Consider the following 15,482-nt stretch of genomic DNA (forward strand, 5'->3'; position numbering starts at 1 on the left):
TCACAAGTGAATGTGTCGGAAAAAATCTCAAAAAGGAGAGCTGGGCGAATATACCTCAGCATTTTCTGATAATATTTGATTGGGGCAGGATGATTTTGCCTTGGCTATGTTAGGACCCCTTCTGTGTTTTTTGTAAATATTCTAGCAAAATAGCTCACTAGCTAGAATATTCACAGAAATAGCTAATTTTAAATTTAGAGTAGAGAATATTCACTGGAAGCAAATTATGAACTCATAATTGTGAGTATGCACACCAGAAAGTGATTCTAAGTATATTTCTTAACCAATTGGGGAACAGGAACCATGATAAGTGAATGTTAAAGTACACTTAATCTTGCCTCAGTACAGAGGGCGGGGGAAGTGGTGGGAGGAAGATGGGCTAGATGACTTGTTGAAGTCCCTTCCAGTCATACATTTCTAGAATTCTAACTATGTCCCGTCGTAACAACCAGCAAAGCTTGGAATTTAAAACACTGAATATTCATAATGAATCACTTGAGAACAACCTGTATAGACCAAGAATTAATGATACAGTGAATAATTTTGAATAGCAAATAAACTTGAGAAAATTATACATTGCTCATGGACATTTTGTGAACAGAGAGAGGCTTAAATCTATTGAATAAATGACTCACTGTGAATTACTGGCAGAGGAGAGTGTTCACGTGAGATTGCAAGCCCAATTTTGCCGACCAACTTTATATGTTTGAACATCCATATTTCTGAATGATTATTTGACCACAGGCGGGCAATGGACCTATCTGAAATTTGCCCCTCCCTACTTGCTAGATGGTTTCCCCTCAATTCTCCTGGAGCTGTCTGGTAGTAAGCCATGCAGCCTAATGTCCTTACAACCATAAGTCTGGACTGGTGCCTCCTCCAGTAAAATCCATGGAAAGGAGGGCTAAGAGGAAGGAAAACTCTTCTATGATCCACAGGCCTTATAGGTCTGCAGAAGGCAGGGCTATCCAAGCAGAGTCTCCCGTGCCTATGCACTAGCTCTGCAGCCTACTACCCTTTCCCCTCCCTCTGATAGCATGGCTTCAGGGGCTGGAGGGACCACGCCCTCATGCCCCCCCTACTCTGGGAGATCCCCGCTAAAGAGAATCCACAAGAAATGCAACACAGTTCCAGCCTGCATTATCTTTCCTGTAGAACCTCTATGGAGCTGCTTGGAGGGGAGGGGAGAGGCAGGGAGATGTGCATCCTCAGCAGTTCCGCCCCCCTCCCCACCACTGGGCTGCCTCTAATCCTTCCTTCTTTTGGTCCCCCATCCAAAGTGAAGAACAGTGTCCCCTGGTGTTTGGCAGGTGGTAGATCCATATGAGGAAGGTCACCTCCTAGTATGAAATTTGGGGTCTCAATGAGGCCCAGAGCAATTGTTAAAAATTCCAACCTTAGTTTCATTATAAGTAGCTTCTTTATTAGTACTGCCGTAGTGCCTGGAGGCACCAGTCAAGGGTCAGGGCACCAGTCAAGGGTCTGTACACACATGTGACAAAAAGACTGTCCCTGCCCAAAGAGCTTGCAGTCTAAGTAGTTCTGATTGTTGTCTGTGATTTTATAATAGCTAACATGCTCAGAACTTCTGCGCCAAGGTTCATTAGAACAACCTGTCACTCGTTAGACTGTCTGTGCCCACTGTTGTTGATTCTGGAATAGTGCTTGTACCCTTTGACTTCCAGAAATAAATACAAAAAAATAGGATAGAAAAAAATATTTTCATCTAGTGACTCAATGCCTCTGCTGAGACAGGACTGAGTTCTAGCAGTTTATCCAGTGTAGTTTTAAGCTTTAGCTCCTTCACATCTCCCTTCCTTCAAAGTGTCGACCTTTTAAAACTGTTAAAAAAAATGAAATAAAAAGCTGTGATAAGAGAAAATCTGACTGGTAAATGGCACTATTCATACTTACCATATTTATTATATGATTATAACAGTAAGACATGAGCTACCATAAACAAACACTGTGTGCATCTGTTTGCCTGTGAGATTTAAAGAATGGCTTCCCGTAGTTATAAATCCAAATCTCTTCTGACAGTCTCAAAGCACTGCAAATGAAATTTATGCTAGAATTACATTGTGTTTCTTATGAACCATTACTGTACAAATGAAACCATTTTTAGTCTTACTTTTATTATAGAACATAATTAATAATAAATAGCCTAAATTAATAATAAATGTTTCTGAACAGTCACTTGTGTAATTAAGTCAAATGGTGCTAAATATTATTCTTTATGGAAGAACAAACACAGAGAGGAATGGTTTATGCTATTAAATGCTGGGCCAGACAGTGCTCTGTAAAATACATGTAATCTCATTTGATTACAAGTTTGAATGACAAATTCTGATGGCAGAATATAGCTCCGTGGGCATACACTCCTAAATACAGTACACAGGAACATACAAACTAATGGGACTACTCACAGGGTAGTAGTTTGTAGAATCAGGACCTATTAGTGCAATCCTTCAAACCCTTACACATTCCTGAAGTCCTTACTCATATGAATAGTCCCAGTGAAATTAAAGACTAATCACATGAGTAAGGACTAAAGGATTGGGCCCTCAGATTCCCATAGACATCCATGGTGACAGTTTATATATATGCAAATCAAAAGGCTTTGACTAAGAGAAGGGATTGCAGTCAGACATCCATGTTAGATCATCACAAATTCTCAGATTTCCTGAGAGGAAGACTGGTCTATCTGGAGGTGGCTAGTGGCTACCCTTACTTGAGAAGAAAGATGGAGGCCATCTATGGGTGTGATTGGGTGGGCTTAGACCTTTTTAAAATTGTGGGTGACATTGTGTCATGACTACTTCCCTCTGTAATTTGTTAAAGATTCTTTAGTGAAAACTTATATGCATTTTACATTTTTCTACCTTCATGTAACACAGAACAATGAGATCTGGGAGGGGGAAATTATCTGCGGCTGGATGACCTGTATGCATTTTCTATTAGGTGGTTTACTTTACTTACATTTGTCTTGTGATACAACTTAAAAATGTTTCCACATTTCTTTCAGATGTGATATTCTTCACAGCGTAGACAATAAGATGTAATTCTTTTCTCTAACTTTTTTTGTTTTATATCACTTAACAGATTGAAATGGCCCGGAACCTAAGAGTAAAAGGGTAAAAGCTCCTACAGAAGCAATTAAGATCCACCCCTCCTCTGTGTGGTGGCCATACACTAGTCTTTCCCTTGGGCAAGTTGAAAGAGAATAAAGAGGAGTCCCCAGGTCTTATGCCCAGGTTTGGTTCCTGTCCTGTCTGGGAAGAAATTCCACACTCTTCCCAGGAGTACCTCTCTCCTCTATTGGAAGCCTGGGCTTTCTAAGACTTTCCTGCCTAGGAGGCCCAGCTCTTGCCTCTATTTTCCAGCAGCCTCACAGTCAACACCTGTCCACTTTTTCTGCAGGCCTGTCACCTCAGTCGCTGAGCTAGGGTTTCTTTTTAGCACAAGGCAAGTGGTTTAACCCTCTCTGGTTCAACCAGAGATGGAGCATATAGGCCCCATCACACCTTCCTTTGACAATGGCCTATTCCTGAAGCTTCAGAGTAGAGCTGGGTAGAAAATGGTGAAGAAAGTTTTCACAAAAACGTTCAGGAAAACCATTTCCCCTTTTCTCCTTAGAGAAGAAAGTTTGCTGAAATAGCTCTACTTTGGGTGAAGGCAAAACACTCCCACAATTCACATGCATGTGTCCAGTTGTGCAATATTGTACCATGGAGAGAGATTTTCTCAGCTTATTTCTTTGGATCATCAGGCTTGATAACCTTTGTGACATACATCCTTGCTGATGTAACTGCAAATGCACACAAGTAATTGTCTAATCCTATTTTGAATCTTAGTAAAGAGTTCAACTCAATAATATCCTCGACAGAAAGTTCCATAGATGGATGACAGAGTGCATTGAAATGTATTAGTGTGAACAAGAAAACAGTATTCACTTAGGAACATTTGGCTGGGTCTAAATATGTAAGGCAGTAGAATTTGTAGGTCTCAGAAGGAAATAGAATTTTTATTGGACAAGACAGTCTTCTTAACCAAGCTGTTAACCTTAGCATTAGAGTAACCTTTCATCTTGCTCTAACTCCAGGGTTAAATCAGAAATCTTCATTCTGTTATTTATCAGAATTCATTATTATTTCCAATGCTTCCTATGAAGATACATTTTAACTGCTGACAGCTCTGACTCTGGCAGCAAACCAACCTCTCATCAATTGTATAATTTCTCCCTTATATAGGCTACACTCCATTACATGTACCTGTTCGATATTAATTAGTTTGACCCTATTTTGACTTCATCTTGTCCAGGAAGACATTAGCAAATAGCAAGCTGTGCAACTGATTAATTTCTAGACTGGGGCATGGGTATCCAAATTTCTAATCCTATTGTGGAATTTCTACTCCTTTTCTCTACAGTATAACTCACACTTATGCATTGTTTATAACACAAGCCCAAACCAGTTGTGCCTGACAGTTCACTTCTCATATTATATGTACACTATAGGTCAATGAGTTGAACCTTGTATATATAAGAGGACAAGTCATCTGATAGACAAGTCAGTTTGGCCACACCCAGTAGGATGTGTTTATTCCATTTCTTTCATGGCTGATATGACACTTATGGTACACAATAGTGCTTCCTGTCTGAGATGTTAGGAACCATCTTTCTCCTGCCAAAGAAGAATCTCTGTAGGAATACTACATATATTTTTAAGAATACAACCCAAACTGGCTTTATAGGCAGAAATATTCTGTTCTACAAATGACAACATCCAGGGTTTCCACAACATAAGGTTTCCCTCCCCCTGCCACTATGCGTGTATCACAAATTTGACTATGGGCCAAATTTACTACTGGTAAAGACAGATAAAACTCCACGGAAATCAGTGGACCTATATTCTGGTGAATACATCCAAAAGAGAAGAATTGTGGTTATGAATTTAATCTTTAAGTTTTGTTGAAAAATTGAATGTATAACCTTGACATACTGTTAATATACTCTGTGTTTAATGGAAAAAAGTCCCCATTTCTATAACCAATTTGGTATCTGTCTGCAAACACCAACTTGCACCTGTCAGTGTCACTAGTAAAACACATATTTGTAGACTTAACAGGTAACAGCCAGCCAAAGGTCAAGTAGTGTCTTTTAATAATGCTGTGTATGTGACTCCCATTGACTTAATTAGGACTTCCCAATAAGTGGAAAAGCTTGCATTGTATATGTTAGTATGTGTTTCCATACCTATGCTTTGGCTTTTAACCCTTATACAGTAAAGGCCTGTTGGTGCAAATCCTTATTGGTGTGAATAATACTTAACAGGAGAAAAAAGAACAGGAGTACTTGTGGCACCTTAGAGACTAACAAATTTATTTGAGCATAAGCTTTCGTGAGCTACAGCTCACTTGCTGTAGCTCACGAAAGCTTATGCTCAAATAAATTTGTTAGTCTCTAAGGTGCCACAAGTCCTCCTTTTCTTTTTGCGAATACAGACTAACACGGCTGCTACTCTGAAACTTAATAGGAGAGTAGTCTTACTAATTTTAATAGGATGGCTTATATAATTAAAGGGTTTGGAAGATCTTCCCCTAAATGTGCATTCCTCACTCACACTGCTGTTTTTATTACTACAGGCATTTACAGAGTGTCCATCACCATACTCTCTATGCCAGGGATAGTCAATTATTTTTTGTCAAGGTCCAAATTTCTTGGTCAAGTATAGTCAAGATCCAGACTCCATCAAAAACAACAATAATGATAATAAATAAATAAATAAATAATAAGTAAATAAAAAGATTTCGGGGTCTGTTCAAAAGCATCTGGTGGTCCAGATTTGGCCTGTTGACTACCTCAGCTCTATGCCTACAACATGATTTAGAATGAACAAAGAGTAGTTCTAACAAATAGGAAGCATATACTACAGGAGCATGAATAATGTGGATCTCTTTAGCCTATGGAGTTTGGCAAGATGCAAATTGTTTTTGAACCAGATTCCTTCAAGAAGGTATAGCTTCTTGTCTGATTGGTTGTTACAGATGGTATCAGTGAATGGTTTGGAACATTGTCATTATATATGATGCACACTTGAAGGATTATCTATCTGGTTGGTTAACAGTGCAGGAAGATAATTTTTTGGCAGTTTCTCAATGTGCTTCTCAAAGCACAGAGGCTTCAAACAGTAACAAATGTTTGTAAGCTGCAGAGATCTGTCAGGTATGTTTACAGTGGGAATTTGGGAGGGACAGTGCCATGAAAATTTTATACTGGAAGTTAATTCATTCACCGAATGATTTTCTCCATGTTTACTAGAGATGGGTCAGACTGGGAAGAAAGTAGTGGTGCTACTCTGTCAAAACCCACCCACACGCCAAGCCCCACCCAGTCATACCAAAATGAAATGCCTCTCACATTAGACTGCAGATTTCCTTTACAATTGTCTCTCTTCTTTCTTGCATTTTTTAATCAGTAGTGATGCTCAATGTGTGACTCCAAGTGTTGTGATGCTCCATGTGAAATTTATACAAATGATTTAATGAGCTAATTTGCACATTTGTTAATTTGCATATAACTATATACACCATCTTAAAAAAGTGTATATATAGTGCTGATGAAAGGCTCCGTGAGAGTATAGACCAGACATCTATTCCTTGCTCTGCATGAGGCGATGTTTACCAATCTCTCAGTTACCTTATTTGTACAATAGGAGGAAATAATAGTTGCATACCTCTTGGGGTAAGGACATGAAGTCTTGGCCTGTAATAAGGGTTGTGAAGTGCATAGAAATATTATCAGCAACAAATGGAAGAGGTAAGACCGGAACCCACTGTGTCCCAGTCCAGTGCACCTCCCTCTAGGCCAGTGCTGGGAAACCTGCGGCCCGCATGTGGCCCATCAGGGTAATCCGCTGGTGGGCCGCCAGACAGTTTGTTTACATTTGCATAGCTGCCCGCAACTCCCAGTGGCCGCAGTTCGCTATTCCCTGCCAATGGGAGCTGCGGGAAGTGGCACGGGCCACAGGGACATGCTGGCTGCTGCTTCCCGCAGCTCCCATTGGCTGGGAACGGTGAACTGCAGCCACTGGGAGCTGCAGACAGCCATGCAAATGTAAATAAACTGTCTGGTGGCCCACCAGCAGATTACCCTGATGGGCCATGTGCAGCCCGTGGGCTGCAGGTTGCCCACCACTGCTCTAGGCCAAACAGTATTCTGAGACTGGGTGGCCCAGTCTGCAATGCACCAGTTAAACTGTTGACACTTAATGTTGAGCTAATTATGATAATTAACAACTTTTTGACATGAATAAAGGCACCCAATTAGAGAAGAAAATTCCATGTCAGACAGGAACAAACATGGGACCATACTCCTTGAGGCCAAACATAACGGGAAGGGGGAAACAATATAATGAAATTTTGTTTAGAAAAAAACCAAACTCCCATGATGGAATATTGAAGATTTGATGTAACAGTTAGGTCTGTGAAACCATTATTAAAACTTATAACTCCGATTCTCAAATGTTGCCACTCTCATAGCACCTATTTTAGTTTTGTTTGCTTTTAGTAACAGAAATATATGGGTATAATGCCCTGTTGCGTTAATTATAATTAATTTTATGTAAATCTGTTTAGGAAAAAGGCTATGCTGAGTTACGTCTGGTATTATGTTCTTGATAGTACAGGAGCTATTCCCTGTGGAAATGTTTACTAGAGCTTTAGTTATTTACTTTTTAACGTCAGGAGACTGTTAGCTAAGGGCCTTTTTTAAGCTTAATATATTTCAGTGTTACTGTTAAAAGGATAGCGAGAGGAAAGATGAGTCAAACATATGTGTATGTATATATAAATTTGTAAAAATGATCTAAGTGTTTACACCCACCAAAATAGAGTTTGCTATGTTAGAGGAAATATTAAATAGAGACGTTACACCAGTTTATCTCCTGAAACAAGTACCAAATATCCTAAAATACATTCTAATCTTTTTAACAATATAATAATTTGAAAATTTGACAGAATGCTCAAATTGTGTCATCCAGCAATATTTAAACCAGGTGTAACCTTCTAGCTTTTCAACATAAAAGTAGATCTCCATTTTTAAAAATTCTTCAATACATGCTTTACTTGCTACACATGAGAAGTCCCAGAGACTTCAGTGGGATGACTCCCCTGTGTAAAGTTATACACATGCTAAAGTATTTGCAGGATTGAGGCCTTAGCCTGATTTCATCCTCTTTCCCATACACTCAAACTGCTAGACAAAACTAAAAACGTGCACTATTTAACCTCATCTATCATGGGCTCCCCAGCCCTGTAATTGTCTTATTAAAACATTTGAAAGAAATTTAATATTTTAACTTTGCTGCTTATTGCTGTAATATTTTATTTTCATCCTAAAATATACATTATTCTCCTCCTTTGATTTGATTGAGTAACATGGGATGAGGTGGTAAGAAAAGAAATTCACTTTATTACATGACATTTCAAACATTCATAAGCGAGGTTTTTTTCTTCTTTTTATATAAATCATAATACTAACCTCAAAGGAATCTTGGGAAACTTAATGTTTGTAAAAGTGAGTTGAGATCCTACCATGAAAGTATGAATTATTCTTTTTTTGTGGGAAAAGATGCATTATCTGAGATAAATTGCAGAATATATAGCTTTTCATGAAACTTGAGGAAAAAAATTTCCACATCAATTTCCTTAATTGTGAAAGGTTTATTTTTAAAACATGGCTCTAGTTTTCTCCCAGAAAAAACATGTGTTTCGTATTGGAAGGAACTTGAGAGAAAGTGATAATTCTGCTACAACACAGAGTGAACTGGGGGGGGGGAAGAGTGACAGGGCAGTTTGCCGCAGGCCCCCCATTTGTGAGGGCCCCCAAGATGATGGTGGGATGGCCAGGCCAAATTTGAGTGAGAGGCATTGTGACTTGGTGCATGGGGTCAGAGCACCACGCAGGTTTGGTGCCTACCAGAATAACGACTTGCCTGTCCCAACCAGGCCCAGATCCCACCGTCACTGCAATTATCACACTGGGCCCAGGGCTACCTGCCAGGCTGAGAGGCCAGAGGCGACAGCAGGGTTGGGGATACTGCTCCCACTGGCAGTAGGGCCAGATTGCATGGAGAGGTGGGACTGCGGGGAGAGCAGCAATCCCTCAGGTGTAGGCCTTTGGATTTTCCTATGCCCCTTCCCAATCTCCTCCCCTTCTCTTAAACTCTTTCATCTTCATGGTAATTTTTTGGAAATGGGGGGAGGCCTCAGTTTTCAGATTTTGCCCTGAACCTCTGTGTAGCCCTATTACAACATTTTACATAACAGGGAGAATTTTAAAATAAGAATGGGAAAAATTCCATGGGATTCTTTAAGGAAAGCCTAGATTTGTTTTATATTGACTTTGATTTAGAGTCTAAACTACATTTTAAAATATTTTACAGCAATACTCCCATTAAATGGGTTATAAATAATTCACTCATAGCTGAACAGATGTCTCTATGGGTATGTCTACACTACGAAATTAGGTCGAATTTATAGAAGTTGGTTTTGTAGAAAGCGTTTTTATACAGTTGATTGTGTGTGTCCCCACACAAATACTCTAAGTGCATGTAGTCGGCAGAGTGTGTCCACAGTACCGAGGCAACCGTCGACTTCCGGAGTGTTGCACTGTGAGTGGCTATCCCACAGTTCCTGCAGTCTCCACCGCCCATTTGAATTCTGGGTAGAAATCCCTGTGCCTGATGGCGCTAAAACATTGTCGCGGGTGGTTCTGGGTACATATCGTCAGGCCCCCCTTCCCTCCGTGAAAGCAAGGGCAGACAATCATTTTGCGCCTTTTTTCTTGAGTTACCTGTGCAGACGCCATACCACGGCAAGCATGGAGCCCGCTCAGTTAACGGTCGCCGAATGTCTCCTGGGTGCTGGCAGACGCGGTACTGCATTGCTACACAGCAACAGTTTATTGCCTTTTGGCAGCAGACAGCGCAGTATGACTGGTAGCCGTCATCGACGTAGTCCAGGGTGCTCTTTTAACCGACCTCGATGAGGTCAGGAGATGCCTGGGCAAACATGGGAGTGATTCAGCCAAGTCATTTCCCTTTTAAGTTTCGTTTCATGGCGATTCAGTCCTACCGGCAGTGCACTGTCTTTTAATCTGCAGCCAGCAGAAGACGATGGCCAGCAGTCATACTGCACCGTCTTCTGCCGAGCACCCAGGAGATAACGATGGCTAGCGGTCGTACTGCACAGTCTGCTGCCAGCAAGATGTATAAAGATAGATGAAGTGGATCAAAACAAGAACTAGACCAGATTTGTTTTGTATTCATTTTCTCCTCCCTCCATGAAATCAACGGCCTGCTAAACCCAGTTTTGAGTTCTATCCTTCAGGTTTTGAGTTCTATCCTTGAGGGGGCCATTCTGTTTCTTGCAAAGCCACCCCCTTTGTTGATTTTAATTCCCTGTAAGCCAACCCTGTAAGCCACATCGTCAGTCACGCCTCCCTCCATCAGAGCAACAGCAGACAATTGTTCCGCGCCTTTTTTCTGTGCAGACACCATACCACAGAAAGCATGGAGCCCGCTCAGATCACTTTGGCAATTAGAAGCACATTAAACAACACACGCATTATCCAGCAGTATATGCAGCACCAGAACCTGGCAAAGCGAAACCGGGCGAGTAGGCAACGTCAGCACGGTGATGAGGACATGGACACAGACTTCTCTCAAAGCATGGGCCCTGGCAATGTGGGCATCATGGTGCTCATGGGGCAAGTTCATGTGGTGGAACGCCGATTCTGGGCTCGGGAAACAAGCACAGACTGGTGGGACCGCATAGTGTTGTGGGTCTCGGACGATTCCCAGTGGCTGCGAAACTTTCGCATGCATAAGGGCACTTTCATGGAATTTTGTGACTTGCTTTCCCCTGCCCTGAGGCGCAAGAATACCAAGATGAGAGCAGCCCTCACAGTTGAGAAGCGAGTGGCGATAGCCCTGTGGAAGCTTGCAACGCCAGACAGCTACCGGTCAGTTGGGAATCAATTAGGAGTGGGCAAATCTACTGTGGGGGCTGCTGTGATGCAAGTAGCCCACGCAATCAAAGATCTTCTGATATCAAGGGTAGTGACCCTGGGAAATGTGCAGGTCATAGTGGATGGCTTTGCTGCAATGGGATTCCCTAACTGTGGTGGGGCCATAGACGGAACCCATATCCCTATCTTGGCACCGGAGCACTAAGCTGGCGAGTACATAAACCACAAGGGGTACTTTTCAATAGTGCTGCAAGCTCTGATGGATCACAAGGGATGTTTCACCAACATCAACGTGGGATGGCTGGGAAAGGTACATGACGCTCGCATCTTCAGAAACTCTGGTCCGTTTCAACAGTGGCAGCAAGGGACTTTATTCCCAGACCAGAAAATAACCATTGGGGATGTTGAAATGCCTATAGTTATCCTTGGGTACCCAGCCTACCCCTTAATGCCATGGCTCATGAAGCCGTACACAGGCAGCCTGGACAGTAGTCAGGAGCTGTTCAACTACAGGCTGAGCAAGTGCAGAATGGTGGTAGAATGTGCATTTGGACGTTTAAAAACATGCTGGCATTGTTTACTGACTCGGTTAGAGCTCAGCGAAACCAATATTCCCACTGTTATTACTGCTTGCTGTGCGCTCCACAATATCTGTGAGAGTAAGGAGGAGATGTTTATGGTGGGGTGGGAGGTTGAGGCAAATCGCCTGGCCACTGGTTACGCACAGCCAGACACCAGGGCAGTTAGAAGAGCACAGGAAGGCGTGGTGCGCATCAGAGAAGCTTTGAAAACCAGTTTCATGACTGGCCAGGCTACGGTGTGAAAGTTCTGTTTGTTTCTCCTTGATGAAACCCCCCCGCACCTTGGTTCACTCTACTTCCCTGCAAGCTAACCACCCTTCCCTCCTCCCTTCGATCACCGCTTGCAGAGGCAATAAAGTCATTGTTGCTTCACATTCATGCATTCTTTATTAATTCATCACACACATAGGGGGATAACTACCAAGGTAGCCCAAGAGGAGTGGTAGAGGGAGAGAAGCACCAGGAGGGGTGGTGGAGGAGGGAGGGACAAGGCCACACAGCACTTTAAAAGTTTAAAACTTTAAAATTTATTGAATGCCAGCCTTCTGTTGCTTGGGCAATCCTCTGGGGTGGAGTGGCTGGGTGGCCGGAGGCCCCCCCCACCGCGTTCTTGGGCATCTGGGTGTGGAAGCCATGGAACTTGGGGAGGAGGGTGGTTGGTTACACAGGGGCTGTAGTGGCAGTCTGTGCTCCAGCTGCCTTTGCTGCAGCTCAACCATACACTGGAGCATACTGGTTTGATCCTCCAGCAGCCTCAGCATTGAATCCTGCCTCCTCTCATCACGCTGCCACCACATTTGAGCTTCAGCCCTCTTTTCAGCCTGCCACTCTCCTCCTGGTCATTTTGTGCTTTTCTGCACTCTGACATTGTCTGCCTCCACGCATTTGTCTGTGCTCTGTCAGTGTGGGAGGACAGCATGAGCTCAGAGAACATTTCATCGCGAGTGCGTTTTTTTTGCCTTCTAATTTTCAATAGCCTCTGGGAAGGAGAGCATCCTGTGATCCTTGAAAGACATGCAGCTGGTGGAGGAAAAAAAAAGGGACAGTGGTATTTAAAAAGATTTTATAGAACAATGGGTACACTCTTTCATGGTAAACCTTGCTGTTAACATTACATACATAGCACATATGCTTTCATTCCAAGGTTGCATTTTGCCTCCCCACACCGTGTGGCTACCCCCTCATCCCTCCCCACGGCTAACAGCGGGGAACATTTCTGTTCAGCTACAGGCTAACAGCTCAGCAGGAATGGGCACCTCTGAATGTCCCCTTAAGAAAAGAACCCTATTTCAACCGGGTGACCATGAATGATATCACTCTCCTGAGGATAACACAGAGAGATAAAGAATGGATGTTGTTTGAACGCCAGCAAACACACTGCAATGCTATGTTCTACAATGATTTCCGAGTACGTGCTACAGGCCTGGAGTGGTAAAGTGTCCTACCATGGTGGACAGAATAAGGCTGCCCTCCCCAGAAACCTTTTGCAAAGGCTTTGGGAGTACATCCAGGAGAGCCGCAAATGCCAGGGCAAAATCAATCATTAAACATGCTTGCTTTTAAACCATGTATAGTATTTTAAAAGGTACACTCACCAGAGGTCCCTTCTCCGCCTGGCGGGTCCGGGAGGCAGCCTTGGGTGGGTTCGGGGGGTACTGGCTCCAGGTCCAGGGAGAGAAACAGTTCCTGGCTGTCGGGAACACCGGTTTCTCCGCTTGCTTGCTGCGAGCTATCTTCCTCGTCCCCAAAACCTGCTTCCGTGTTGCCTCCGTCTCCATTGAAGGAGTCAAACAACACGGCTGGGGTAGTGGTGGCTGAACCCCCTAAAATGGCATGCACCTCATCATAGAAGCGGCATGTTTTGGGCTCTGACCCGGAGTGACCATTTGCCTGTCTGGTTTTCTGGTAGGCTTGCCTCAGCTCCTTAAATTTCCATGCAGCACTGCTTCAGGTCCCTGTTATGGCCTCTATCTTTCATGCCTTGGGAGATTTTGACAAAGGTTTTGGCATTTCGAAAACTGGAACGTAGTTCTGATAGCACGGATTCCTCTCCCCATACAGCGATCAGATCCTGTACCTCCCATTCGGTCCATGCTGGAGCTCTTTTGCGATTCTGGGACTCCATCATGGTCACCTCTGCTGATGAGCTCTGCATGGTCACCTGCAGCTTGCCACGCTGGCCAAACAGGAAATTGAAATTCAAAAGTTTGCGGGCCTTTTCCTGTCTACCTGGCCAGTGCATCTGAGTTGAGAGTGCTGTCCAGAGTGGTCACAATGGAGCACTGTGGGATAGCTCCCGGAGGCCAATATTGTCTAATTGTGTCCACAGTACCCCAAATTCGACCCGGCAAGGCCGATTTCAGCGCTAATCCCCTCGTTGGGGGTGGAGTAAGGAAATTGATTTTAAGAGCCCTTTAAGTCGAAGAAAAGGGCTTCGATGTGTGGACAGGTGCAGGGTTAAATCGATTTAACGCTGCTAAATTCGACCTCAACTCCTAGTGTAGACCAAAGCTATGGAATGCAGACTCTCTATGTCCCAATGAGTGGATTTAATAGAGTAAAACAATTTTCCAAGCTTTCACTTACTGGAAAGTAGATGTTCTGTACCAGGAAAAAAACAGAAAAAAACTAGACATGAAAAGGGTGGGGAGAGTCTAGGACATTTCTTCACAGATGTCTCATTGCATACTGTCATAGTCTATAAACATTTTGTTCCCACTTATGTTTGAAATGAAGTCTTGTTTTCTGATAAAACATGGCACACAGGGCTGGGAGAGAAAGACACAATAACTAGACTTGGCTTAGATGAAACTTTAAAAATACAAAACTTTACATAATTTTTTTTTTAAATATTTCAGGATCAATTTGAGCAGACTGAATTATGTAGATCTGGCTGGTGAATCTTGCCCATAAGCTCAAGGTTTAGCTGATCGCCATATTTGGGGTCGGGAAGGAATTTTCCTCCAGGGCAGATTGGAAGAGGCCCTGGAGGTTTTTCGCCTTCCTCTGTAGCATGGGGCACAGGTCACGGGTCACTTGCTGGAGGATTCTCTGCTCCTTGAAGTCTCTAAACCACAATTTGAGGACTTTAATAGCTCAGACATAGGTGAGAGGTTTTTCGCAGGAGTGGTGGGTGAAATTCTGTGGCCTGCGTTGTGCAGGAGGTCAGACTAGATGATCATAATGGTCCTTTCTGACCTAAATATCTATGAATCTATGAACTGACAGCCATGGTGACTACATTCCCCTGTTTAGGAACAGAAGTGATGTTGCTTGGGAAGGGTTTGTGGAAACTTCCTCACATTGCTGTCTGCTTTCATTGGCCATTTGGTATATCCCTTTGCCACGGGAAGGAAGCATTGCCTAAAAAATTAATGAAGACCCAGAATAAAGCAGAATGACGGACTTGCATTGAAGTTGATGTTTTTCAGTTTGAGTTTTACTTTTTTTAAACTCATTGAGCTGAAACCCTGAGAATTTTAATTTTGTAAAAAAGATACTAATCTAGGTTCTCACTGTAAATCAGTGTCGCTCCATTGAACTCAGTTTAAAAAAAAAAACTTGAAAAATCAGATGGCCTGTTCAGAACCAGCACCCTCCCATAATTTCCGCACACCTGAAGCTATGAAGAATACAAAAGAATCTCAAATCTCTCTCTTTTTTTTTTTTAAAGAATCAGTTTCTAGCCCTAAATTCAGGACAGCACAAAATCTGACCCAAGAACAGTAAATAGGGAAGGACCAGAGTTATGTTAGATCAGTTAATAAAACAAATACCAAAGCACCAAAGGCATACACCTCCAAAAATTAGAATAATTTTAATTTGACCTGCTAGGAACACAAGGTATCTGGAAAAGGATATCTGACAAATGA

Source organism: Natator depressus, chromosome 1 (genome assembly GCF_965152275.1).
Source record: "Natator depressus isolate rNatDep1 chromosome 1, rNatDep2.hap1, whole genome shotgun sequence".
NCBI lineage: Eukaryota > Metazoa > Chordata > Testudines > Cheloniidae > Natator > Natator depressus.